This window comes from Solea solea, chromosome 1, assembly GCF_958295425.1.
Source record: "Solea solea chromosome 1, fSolSol10.1, whole genome shotgun sequence".
Lineage (NCBI taxonomy): Eukaryota > Metazoa > Chordata > Actinopteri > Pleuronectiformes > Soleidae > Solea > Solea solea.
The window spans coordinates 16,044,594-16,054,527 of NC_081134.1; the positions used below are offsets into that span (position 1 = coordinate 16,044,594).

Consider the following 9,934-nt stretch of genomic DNA (forward strand, 5'->3'; position numbering starts at 1 on the left):
ATTTACCAGAGGTGTTAATTATCTCATTTGCTAGATTCAAGTCTGCTTTAATAGAATATGGACAATATTTACAAAACTTCTATTTTGCATGGCCTAAATTGCATGGCAGGAGAATTAGTAAACAGTATTGTTGGTGACATCGGTCATAGAATATACAGTATGTCACGGTAATTCAATTCAGTTACATTTTATTTTGTAGCATCAAATCACAACATACATTATCTCAAAGCACTGTACATAGTAAGGCAGAAACCTCTAGAATATAATAATAGAGAGAGGATAAACCCAGCAGTTCACACAATGAGCAAACACTAGTCATTAGTGGAGAGAAAAAAAAACGACTGGTTTGGGTGAAAGGATAAATGGGGGTATAATGACAGTATGACAGTATAATGTCATGAGATGACATGGATTTCACTTTGAGTCATTTGGGTATTGTTTCCTATTTACTTTTTGGGGAAAAAAAGTGAACAAACCCGTCTTCAGTTTGTTGCAATCTCACTATTATCTATCACTAGATTGAGAACATTTTATGTATTGAGTGATGAAATGGCACCTTGTAATGACTGAGGAATATAGACTTGATATACTGTATAAACTTTGGTAGTCAAAATTCATCCAGATGTGACGTAAATTATGACTTGCATCAATTAAGCCTGGGTCTTAACCAAATATTGGTAGCAGGAGATATTTTTGGGTCACCAAATACATTTCCAGCCTTTTACCTTAGATGTATTAAACAACACATGCATACAATTTAATTTTGATCTTTTTTTTTCAAATATATGTCCTGCTTGACCTATTAGTTATAAGTTTTATGATGCACACATTTGTTTTTTGTCCTGCTTAAGATTTTGTAATTGGGTCACGCTTAAAAAGTGGGTCCCAGTGTTTTAAACACTGGAAATGCTGCTACTTTTTGATTTTAGGTTTGGCTGTAAATAGAGGCACGTTATCAAAATATTTTAATCATTTAGGCACATGAAAGTATAGTCTTTTAAGGCAAATTATCAACTGAAGGAGTGACATCAACAATCCCCCAATTGACATAGCAGCACAAAGTGTAGTAGTGATCATCCCAAGACCAGCTACCCACTTCATATCAAATTGATTTCCTAGCACCATGACTGATTGGCCTTTGGGACAAAAGCCTGCTACTTATAAATTAGACTGAGAGAGGAACATCCACCAAGCCAAACCTCTCCCAGCATCTGTGCTACAGTAGGAAGAAACTATCATCTCTTCACCATGAGGACTCTGCTGCTGACCTCTGCTCTCTTCGCAGGACTGTTTGGCTCCTTGGTTGCCTTTGCTGTCAGTGTCCCTGCTGGTCCTGTCCCTCCTGCCCCTTTAGCTTTCTGCAAGGCCGTTTGGTAGGCTTGTTTTTCCATTTTATCTGTTTGTATGTTGTTGTTTGTTCAATTGTCATGAAAGTTTTTTTTTTTAATCTAAGAGGAACTGATTTTATTTTCTTCTCTCCCGCAGGTTCTTCTCATCACCTTGTGCTGAAGTCAGCAGCACAATAGTGCAACAGATTCTAGTGAGTCCTCTGAATGACTGTCCTCAATGTCAATATACGGTAAGAAACGTCACTTCTGCTGACCCATATTCATCAAATGTTGAGTCAATCTTTTAAATGAAGTGATATTTTCTCCACTAGCTTTTGTCAGCCACCCCTACGACAGTCATCGCCAACCACACGTCTGCTGATGGACTCAAGAGCGCAAGCTTAATCTTCTCCTTCAGTCCCATGATGATCGGTGGCTGCACTGTGATTGTAAGTATCAGTGATATTTTATTTTGAAAAGGAAGATTCACAAATCATTAATCAAATGAAAAGTTGGAAGTTGTTCATTTTAAAAAATTGTAGCTATGTCGTTACAAAAACGCATACTCTTAAAGCATTTTCCTCATTTACATAAAATTGTTTTACAGATGTTGTGAGTAATAAGTTACTTCATTGCAAGAATTAAGTAATCCTCTTGTGGATGTATGCAATCTGCCTAAACAACAGGCTTGTAGAACCTGATAATGTAATAAATCCCTGATAATGTAATAACCCCGATAATGTAATAAAAATTTGCACTTGAGTCCATTGAAAATGTAATAAAACCTGATAATGTAATAACTTCCTGATAATGTAATAAAGTGCATTTCCCAATAATGTAATACACTTTTGACCAATAATGTAATAAAGTATTACATTAACAGGAGGTTATTACATTATCAGGTTAGCCTTCATTTCGCAGGTCCTGATAATGTAATAATTCCCCAATATTGTAATAATTTAACAGCAGACCACCCGTTACTTGGGTTCAAGTGGTGATACTGTGTAAGCAACGCAAGCTCGAGAGCTCTAGTGCCACCAACAGGACAAAGTTGGACATGCATGTATGTACATTAACTTTTTACTTGTTCATCCTTTTTTCACAAACGATGTATCACTGGAATCCTTGGGCCAAGCCGAGTTCAACGCACCCTTAATGTTTTTTTCGGCCATATTGGATTTTCTGCCATCTTTGATTTGATCCATAACCATTTAAAGGCTTCTCTTGTCACACATTTTGTGTAATCTTCTCAAAACATCGTTCAGATGATCTTCAGACCATGCCACACGAATGCATTCAACATCTTGAAATTCAAAGGCACTTGGCCGTGGCAGCCAATCAAACATGACGTTGAGGTCACCAAACAGGAAGAAAGCCAAATTTCTCTGCAAACCTTTAACATATTTAACCAAACTTGGTACATAGATTCATGACATCATCCTGGGGATACCACAAAAAATGGTAAACCTTTGACCTCTGGGGGCGCTGTGTTTAAACTGTTTACTTTAACGGAGACATATTATACCCTATTTCCCAAGTTTAAATAGTTCCCTGGTGTGCTAATGAATATATCTATGACATGCTTTGGTCAAAATACCATAAGGATGAAGCACCATAGCAGTTCAATAACCCTGCTAAACCCGCCCCTTTCAGAATGCTCGGTTTTGTGCATGGTCCCTTTACATGCAAATGAGACACAGGCAAACACACACCCACTTCTTCCAGGGGGTTTCTGATTTGTCCTTGTTACTGCGCTCACTCGCTCAGCTCCTGTTCCCTCTGCTCCATTCCTCTCCCCCTCCCTCCACTAGTTTTCTGACAATATCAACATGGCAGCATGCGCGGAAAACAGCGAGAGTGCCACTGTTCTTGCAAGCCAAACAGTGCTGAACTGTAAATCAGTTAAAAACACTTAGGGACAGCACCGCTGATCGCCACCGCTGATCGCCAGCGGTGAGCGGCGAGCTGCATAAACTGCCGCTGTATGTGACTGTATCAGACTGAGTCTGTGCTCCGGTCATGGAGGACGTACTGAACACATATTTTTAATTAGAACGTGTCAGAATGGTCAGTTATGAGCTCTATGTGACCTTTTCTTAAAAATGTGTGTGTTTGTACGTCGGTGAAATACGGTCGCTGACAAAATACGGCGACTGCTGGCCGCAGTCTGATTGGAAGTGGTGCGAACACACGAACAGATGTTTGCTGACTTTATCCGGCACATTAGCTTCATATATAAAATCCTCTGAGGCTGGAAGTTTGTGTAAAACACTGTGCTCCACTGTGCAGCCACCAACAGCACACTTGTCCCTCCGCGTTCACATAATACCGCTCTTCCTCCCTCGCCTGCACTCTTGCATTTTATAGGGACAAGGTGGAGCTAAGGTGGAGCTCTCGAGGTAAACTTATTGGTGGGGTGGCAACATTTGCGGTGAAATGCACATGCTGCCGTCATAAGCGCGGGGAATTCAACATCGCATGTTTTATCGCCTATACTTACACTAAGGGGGACCACGAAAAAAGTACTGAGTATTCTTTTTCCACACTTTGGCGACTGGTAGGGCCTCGAGAGTCCCAAATATAAGTATTGAAATGGTTAAAAAGTTGATTTTGCATATGTCCCCTTTAATTTCAACACACAACAGTACACACACAACACACAAGTAACTTATATCCAGAAAAGCAACCTCATTTTAAAGCCATCATTTTAGAACTTAGAACTCTATGGTTGATGTCTTCATCATGACTATTTTTAACATGGATTTGAGCTTTCTTTGGCACCCAGGCCTCCACCACTCCTTGTGGTCTCCGAGCACAAGCATTTGAACTGGATGGAACATGCTAACATCAGTTTCATAATTAATAAGTAATAGATCGACTGTGATATGATCACACTCACTGTGATTATAATGCTCTTACAGAGGTCAAAGGTCACCAAGTTATTCGTGCATCATCAGGACAGGGGTCATAAGACTATGTGCCAAGTTTGGTTTGGATAAATAAAAACCTTGCAGAGCTATGAGCTAACTTCCTGTTTAACATGTGTGTGTAGGTTTTTTGCTACTCTTTGGCTGCTAGCTTGTCAAGTTTTAATCACACAGTGATGAGATGATGCTTGAAGTGGTGAAATTAGCAGGACCACGAGAGTGGACATGTGTTGGACAGGAGCATTAGTAAACAGTATTGTTGGTGACATCGGTCATAGAATATACAGTATGTCACGGTAATTCAATTCAGTTACATTTTATTTTGTAGCATCAAATCACAACATAATTATCTCAAAGCACTGTACATAGTAAGGCAGAAACCTCTAGAATATAATAATAGAGAGAAGATAAACCCAACAGTTCACACAACGAGCAAACACTAGGCATCAATGGAGAGAAAAAACGACTGGTTGGGGTGAAAGGATAAATGGGGGACAGAGGAGAGGTGGGGGAGAGACCAGGAGCAGATACAGTATATGACAGTTGTTTCAAGATATAGATTTAGACAAAACATTTCTGAATCAGTTGTGGCATGTTTACAGTACTAAAATGTCATTTATACAGCAGCAGAGATTGTGATAAAAAATGATACCAATATCAACTTAGCATAATAATAATGACAATGATACTACTGCTAATGATATTAATTAATAGCCTCGAAACTGGATCTGGATCCTGCAGCCTGCAAGGTGAGGACAAAGAGAGAGAGACACAAGGCATAAACTAGGGAGAGTAAGAACAAAGTTAATGACATGTAATAAATGAATTGAAGGTAGGTTGAAATGTGTTCCTTTCACAAGCAGATACAGCACCATTGACATAGGACCAGTGTGAAATCATATAATTATTCAATGACACAGTGATGCATGTGATGATTCAGGACTGGCACCTTCTCTCATCAGTGACAGTAGCAGACAAAGAAACACTGTGCTGGCTTTGACTCTTTATTACTCCTTTTCTACATGAAGCTATTTGCTGTGAAAGTGGATTTATGACAAACATTCAAGTATTGCATGTGCCAAGTTTGGTTTGGATAAATAAAAACCTTGCAGAGCTATGAGCTAACTTCCTGTTTAACATCCCCCCAGAGGTCAAAGGTCACCAAATGATGATGTCATGAATCTATGTACCAAGTGTGGTTAAAATATGTTAAAGGTTTGCAGAAAAAAACGGATGAACAAGTCAAAAGTTAATGTACATACATGCATGTCCAACTCTGTCCTGTTGGTGGTGCTAGAGCTCTCGAGCTTGCGTTGCTTACACAGTATCACCACTTGAACCCAAGTAACGGGTGGTCTGCTGTTAAATTATTACAATATTGGGGAATTATTACATTATCAGGACCTGCGAAATGAAGGCTAACCTGATAATGTAATAACCTTCCGTTAATGTAATACTTTATTACATTATTGGTAAAAAGTGTATTACATTATTGGGAAATGCACTTTAAATTATGTTAAATTATTACATTATCAGGAAGTTATTACATTATCAGGTTTTATTACATTTTCAGTGACCTCAAGTGCAAATTTTTATTACATTATCGGGGTTATTACATTATCAGGGATTTATTACATTATCAGGTTCTACAAGGCTTTTCAAACCTATATTACCAAAACTAAAACTCATCACACACTGGCTGGTTATTAAATACAGAGCTTATGTCAAGCTTTATATGTTTGGGGAGGTTAAAAAAACTTTATTGATGTTTTTGAGTCACTGACATGGTAAAAGAGTAAAGACTGAGACTAAAGCATCACAGCTGATTGGATCATCATGGAACTGTGACAAATTAATTATCAGAATTAAATATCACACTATCAGGAAACAGTGTTCACAACTAAACGACGGCCACAGTAAAAATGAAGGACATTCACACTGTGCTGCTGTAATGAGATGAGTAACTGTGTAAAATACGGCACCTTCTTCTTATATATAAGATATATTATATCTTATATATCAAAGTACTATCCCTGAGCAGGGACGTTTTTGGTGACGTGAATTCCTGTTCCTGCAATGAAAACCCATGTGATTCCCAATATAGTCCCTACTTTCTGGTACTAGTTCTGGAGATGAAACTGTACCTGACGAATCACCTACTGATTTATTTCACAGGCGCTGTCGTCTTCTCCTCGAGACACCAGTGTCATTGTTAGTGGAGACAACTACTGCAACCTCTACTACCTTCTGTCAAGTGAGTTCAGGAGCTGGCATCTTTATTTTGTTTGTTTGTGACATCATATGTGAGTGTGGAATGACCTCATCTCCATTTGTGTTTCCATTGTAGCGAGTGGACTCGCCTCAACACCAGGCTTCAAAGACATGACCAATGCATGGGCTTGCCTGGGTTATGGACTCACCTGTTAGAACTCACAAGCCTTAAAAGTTCAAACATGTGTCTTGACCTGTTACTACTATAGTAGCATAGACCAGTGGTTGACAGAAGGTTGCAGGGATGTGGTTAATGTGGTGATATAATCAAAGGAAACTGAGCAGAAAAGCAGTTTGCAGGATGTGTTGTTTGTTTGTGTTATCATGTCTGATTTTTATTGGATGAACATGAATATTCTGACACACTGGACTGAATGTAAAGTAAACCCCCTTTTAAGACACTGATAGAATGTCAATAAAAGGTTGCAATTCAATGATCTTTCCATTGTGTTTCCATTGTGTTACAATGCCTGTTTTACTTCATCACTTTCACATCATCTTGATGAGAGTGGGTGAGTGACCTTGCTTACTGCAGCTTCTGTGGTGCAACGTGTAAGAATCAATGACATCTAATGGGCAAGACAGCAAATAAATTGATAATAAACAAATAATAATAATAATAATTTCCACTTGGTATTCTAAGTGTGTCAGGAAACTTACAGTGGCCTTTACATACCAGAAATAATTCCTTCCTCCTCATCTGCATAGTAAACTTCCAGTTGAAACATTTCTTTTTTTAAGTACACATACAAACTTAATAAGCTTCCAGTTCAATAAGCTAAACAAATGCTTTGGCTGGTTTGTCCATTCAGGTCGTTGTAGAAATGTAACAGTGCAAGATGATGTTCTCTATAAAGCAAATTAAAGCTTCTAACTAAAGAAGATATTAACGTTTGAATCTGTGACAATAACAAAGCAAATTTTATTTTAAAGTAAAAGTACACTTATTCAAACAAACTGACAGGTTCTGAATTCACTCTTTGCCAGTAAACAGTCCTTAATGTTACACATAAGACTATTCAGTTGATGATTATATTGGAACCTTCCCCTTGGATTGAAGCTATTAACTTTTGCATTTTATTCCCCATCTCCTGCTCCCCTCACACCATGTCTCTTTATTAATGTTACTCTAAAACATTTAATAATTGTAGTTCTGATATCATCTCATGGGGGGGGGGTCCAGCAGCAGAAACACAATACAATCCTCAGAGGTTTCCTGTAAACACTGTCAACACGTCCTGATCTCTGTTGCCTAAAGGTGTATCAATCAAGCTGTCTGTTCAAATGCAGATTACTTGCCCACTTAAAAAGTTCCCTCCAGAGCACAGGAACACATAATGGTTGTTCCCGAAGAGTGTTGGTTTCACTGCACAGCAGAAAATGATCTGCCACCCTACCTAACTTCAACAGTTTTTGTTGTAAAGCCATCTCAATAAATGGAGCTTTACATCCTACTGTGCCAACCTGTGATTTGCTGCTTCTCAAACAAAACACTGTACTTTTCTGTGTGTTTCAGTCAATACTTGACTTAACATTAGAAAAATATGACCACAATCCTGACCTTTGAAATACATGTTAACATGTCCTACTGACACTGTAAAAATTCCAATTCTCAAAGTTGCTAAGCTAAGCTAAGCTAAGCTACCAGGGTGCTCTGCATGCACATGTGCCACAGTTCTCATCATTGGCTAATACCTGGAAATTATAGAAGAAGTTATTACACAGAGGAATAAGGCAACAAGCAACGAAATGACAAAACGACATGCTGAAATTCAGGCCAGAACAAACTGATTGACCATAAGAAAGAAGTAAACCCAAAGATAGTATATCAAACAACGAGCGCACACTTTACTCTAAAACCCCACAGTCTTTATGGAAACAACTGAGACCTTCCCAATTTGTTTCAAACTAACAGAATCATATAGAAGTAGACAGTAGCTGTGTTTTTTTCGAGCAGGAAATTAACTTTTAACTCCAAAACATCATTTTGTGTAGGTTTTTTGCTACTCTTTGGCTGCTAGCTTGTCAAGTTTTAATCACACAGTGATGAGATGATGCTTGAAGTGGTGAAATTAGCAGGACCACGAGAGTGGACATGTGTTGGACAGGAGCATTAGTAAACAGTATTGTTGGTGACATCGGTCATAGAATATACAGTATGTCACGGTAATTCAATTCAGTTACATTTTATTTTGTAGCATCAAATCACAGCATACATTATCTCAAAGCACTGTACATAGTAAGGCAGAAACCTCTAGAATATAATAATAGAGATAAGATAAACCCAACAGTTCACACAACGAGCAAACACTAGGCATCAATGGAGAGAAAAAACGACTGGTTGGGGTGAAAGGATAAATGGGGGGACAGAGGAGAGGTGGGGGAGAGAAAGGGGGGAGAGACCAGGAGCAGATACAGTATATGAGAGTTGTATCAAGATATAGATTTAGACAAAACATTTCTGAATCAGTTGTGGCATGTTTACAGTACTAAAATGTCATTTATACAGCAGCAGAGATTGTGATAAAAAATGATACCAATATCAACTTAGCATAATAATAATGACAATGATACTACTGCTAATGATATTAATTAATAGCCTCGAAACTGGATCTGGATCCTGCAGCCTGCAAGGTGAGGACAAAGAGAGAGAGACACAAGGCATAAACTAGGGAGAGTAAGAACAAAGTTAATGACATGTAATAAATGAATTGAAGGTAGGTTGAAATGTGTTCCTTTCACAAGCAGATACAGCACCATTGACATAGGACCAGTGTGAAATCATATAATTATTCAATGACACAGTGATGCATGTGATGATTCAGGACTGGCACCTTCTCTCATCAGTGACAGTAGCAGACAAAGAAACACTGTGCTGGCTTTGACTCTTTATTACTCCTTTTCTACATGAAGCTATTTGCTGTGAAAGTGGATTTATGACAAACATTCAAGTATTGCACAGATTACATAGGGAATCTTGATTAGTTGAGCAGTATAATGTCATGATATGACATGGATTTCACTTTGAGTCATTTTGTGTATTTTTTCCTATTTACTTTTTGGGGAAAAAAAGTTAACAAACCCGTCTTCAGTTTGTTGCAATCTCACTATTATCTATCACTAGATTCAGAACATTTTATGTATTGAGTGATGAAATGACACCTTGTAATCATTGAGGAATATAGACTTGATATACTGTATAAACTTTGGTAGTCAAAATTCATCCAGATGTGACGTAAATTATGACTTGCATCAATCAAGCCTGGGTCTTAACTAAATATTGGTAGCAGGAGATATTTTTGGGTCACCAAATACATTTCCAGCCTTTTACCTTAGATGTATTAAACAACACATGCACACAATTTAATTTAGATCCTTTTTTTTTCAAATATATGTCCTGCTTGACCT

General features: G+C 38.1%; 1 long non-coding RNA gene across 1 annotated transcript; it reads left to right on the top strand.

Moving 5' to 3' along the window:
* Positions 1–1,490: 1,490 nt before the first annotated feature.
* LOC131463547 (uncharacterized) lies at positions 1,491–6,960 on the top strand. Its single transcript, XR_009241055.1, has 4 exons — positions 1,491–1,579; positions 1,661–1,777; positions 6,431–6,509; positions 6,603–6,960. It is a non-coding gene; the product is annotated as an uncharacterized LOC131463547 (long non-coding RNA).
* Positions 6,961–9,934: the final 2,974 nt, after the last annotated feature.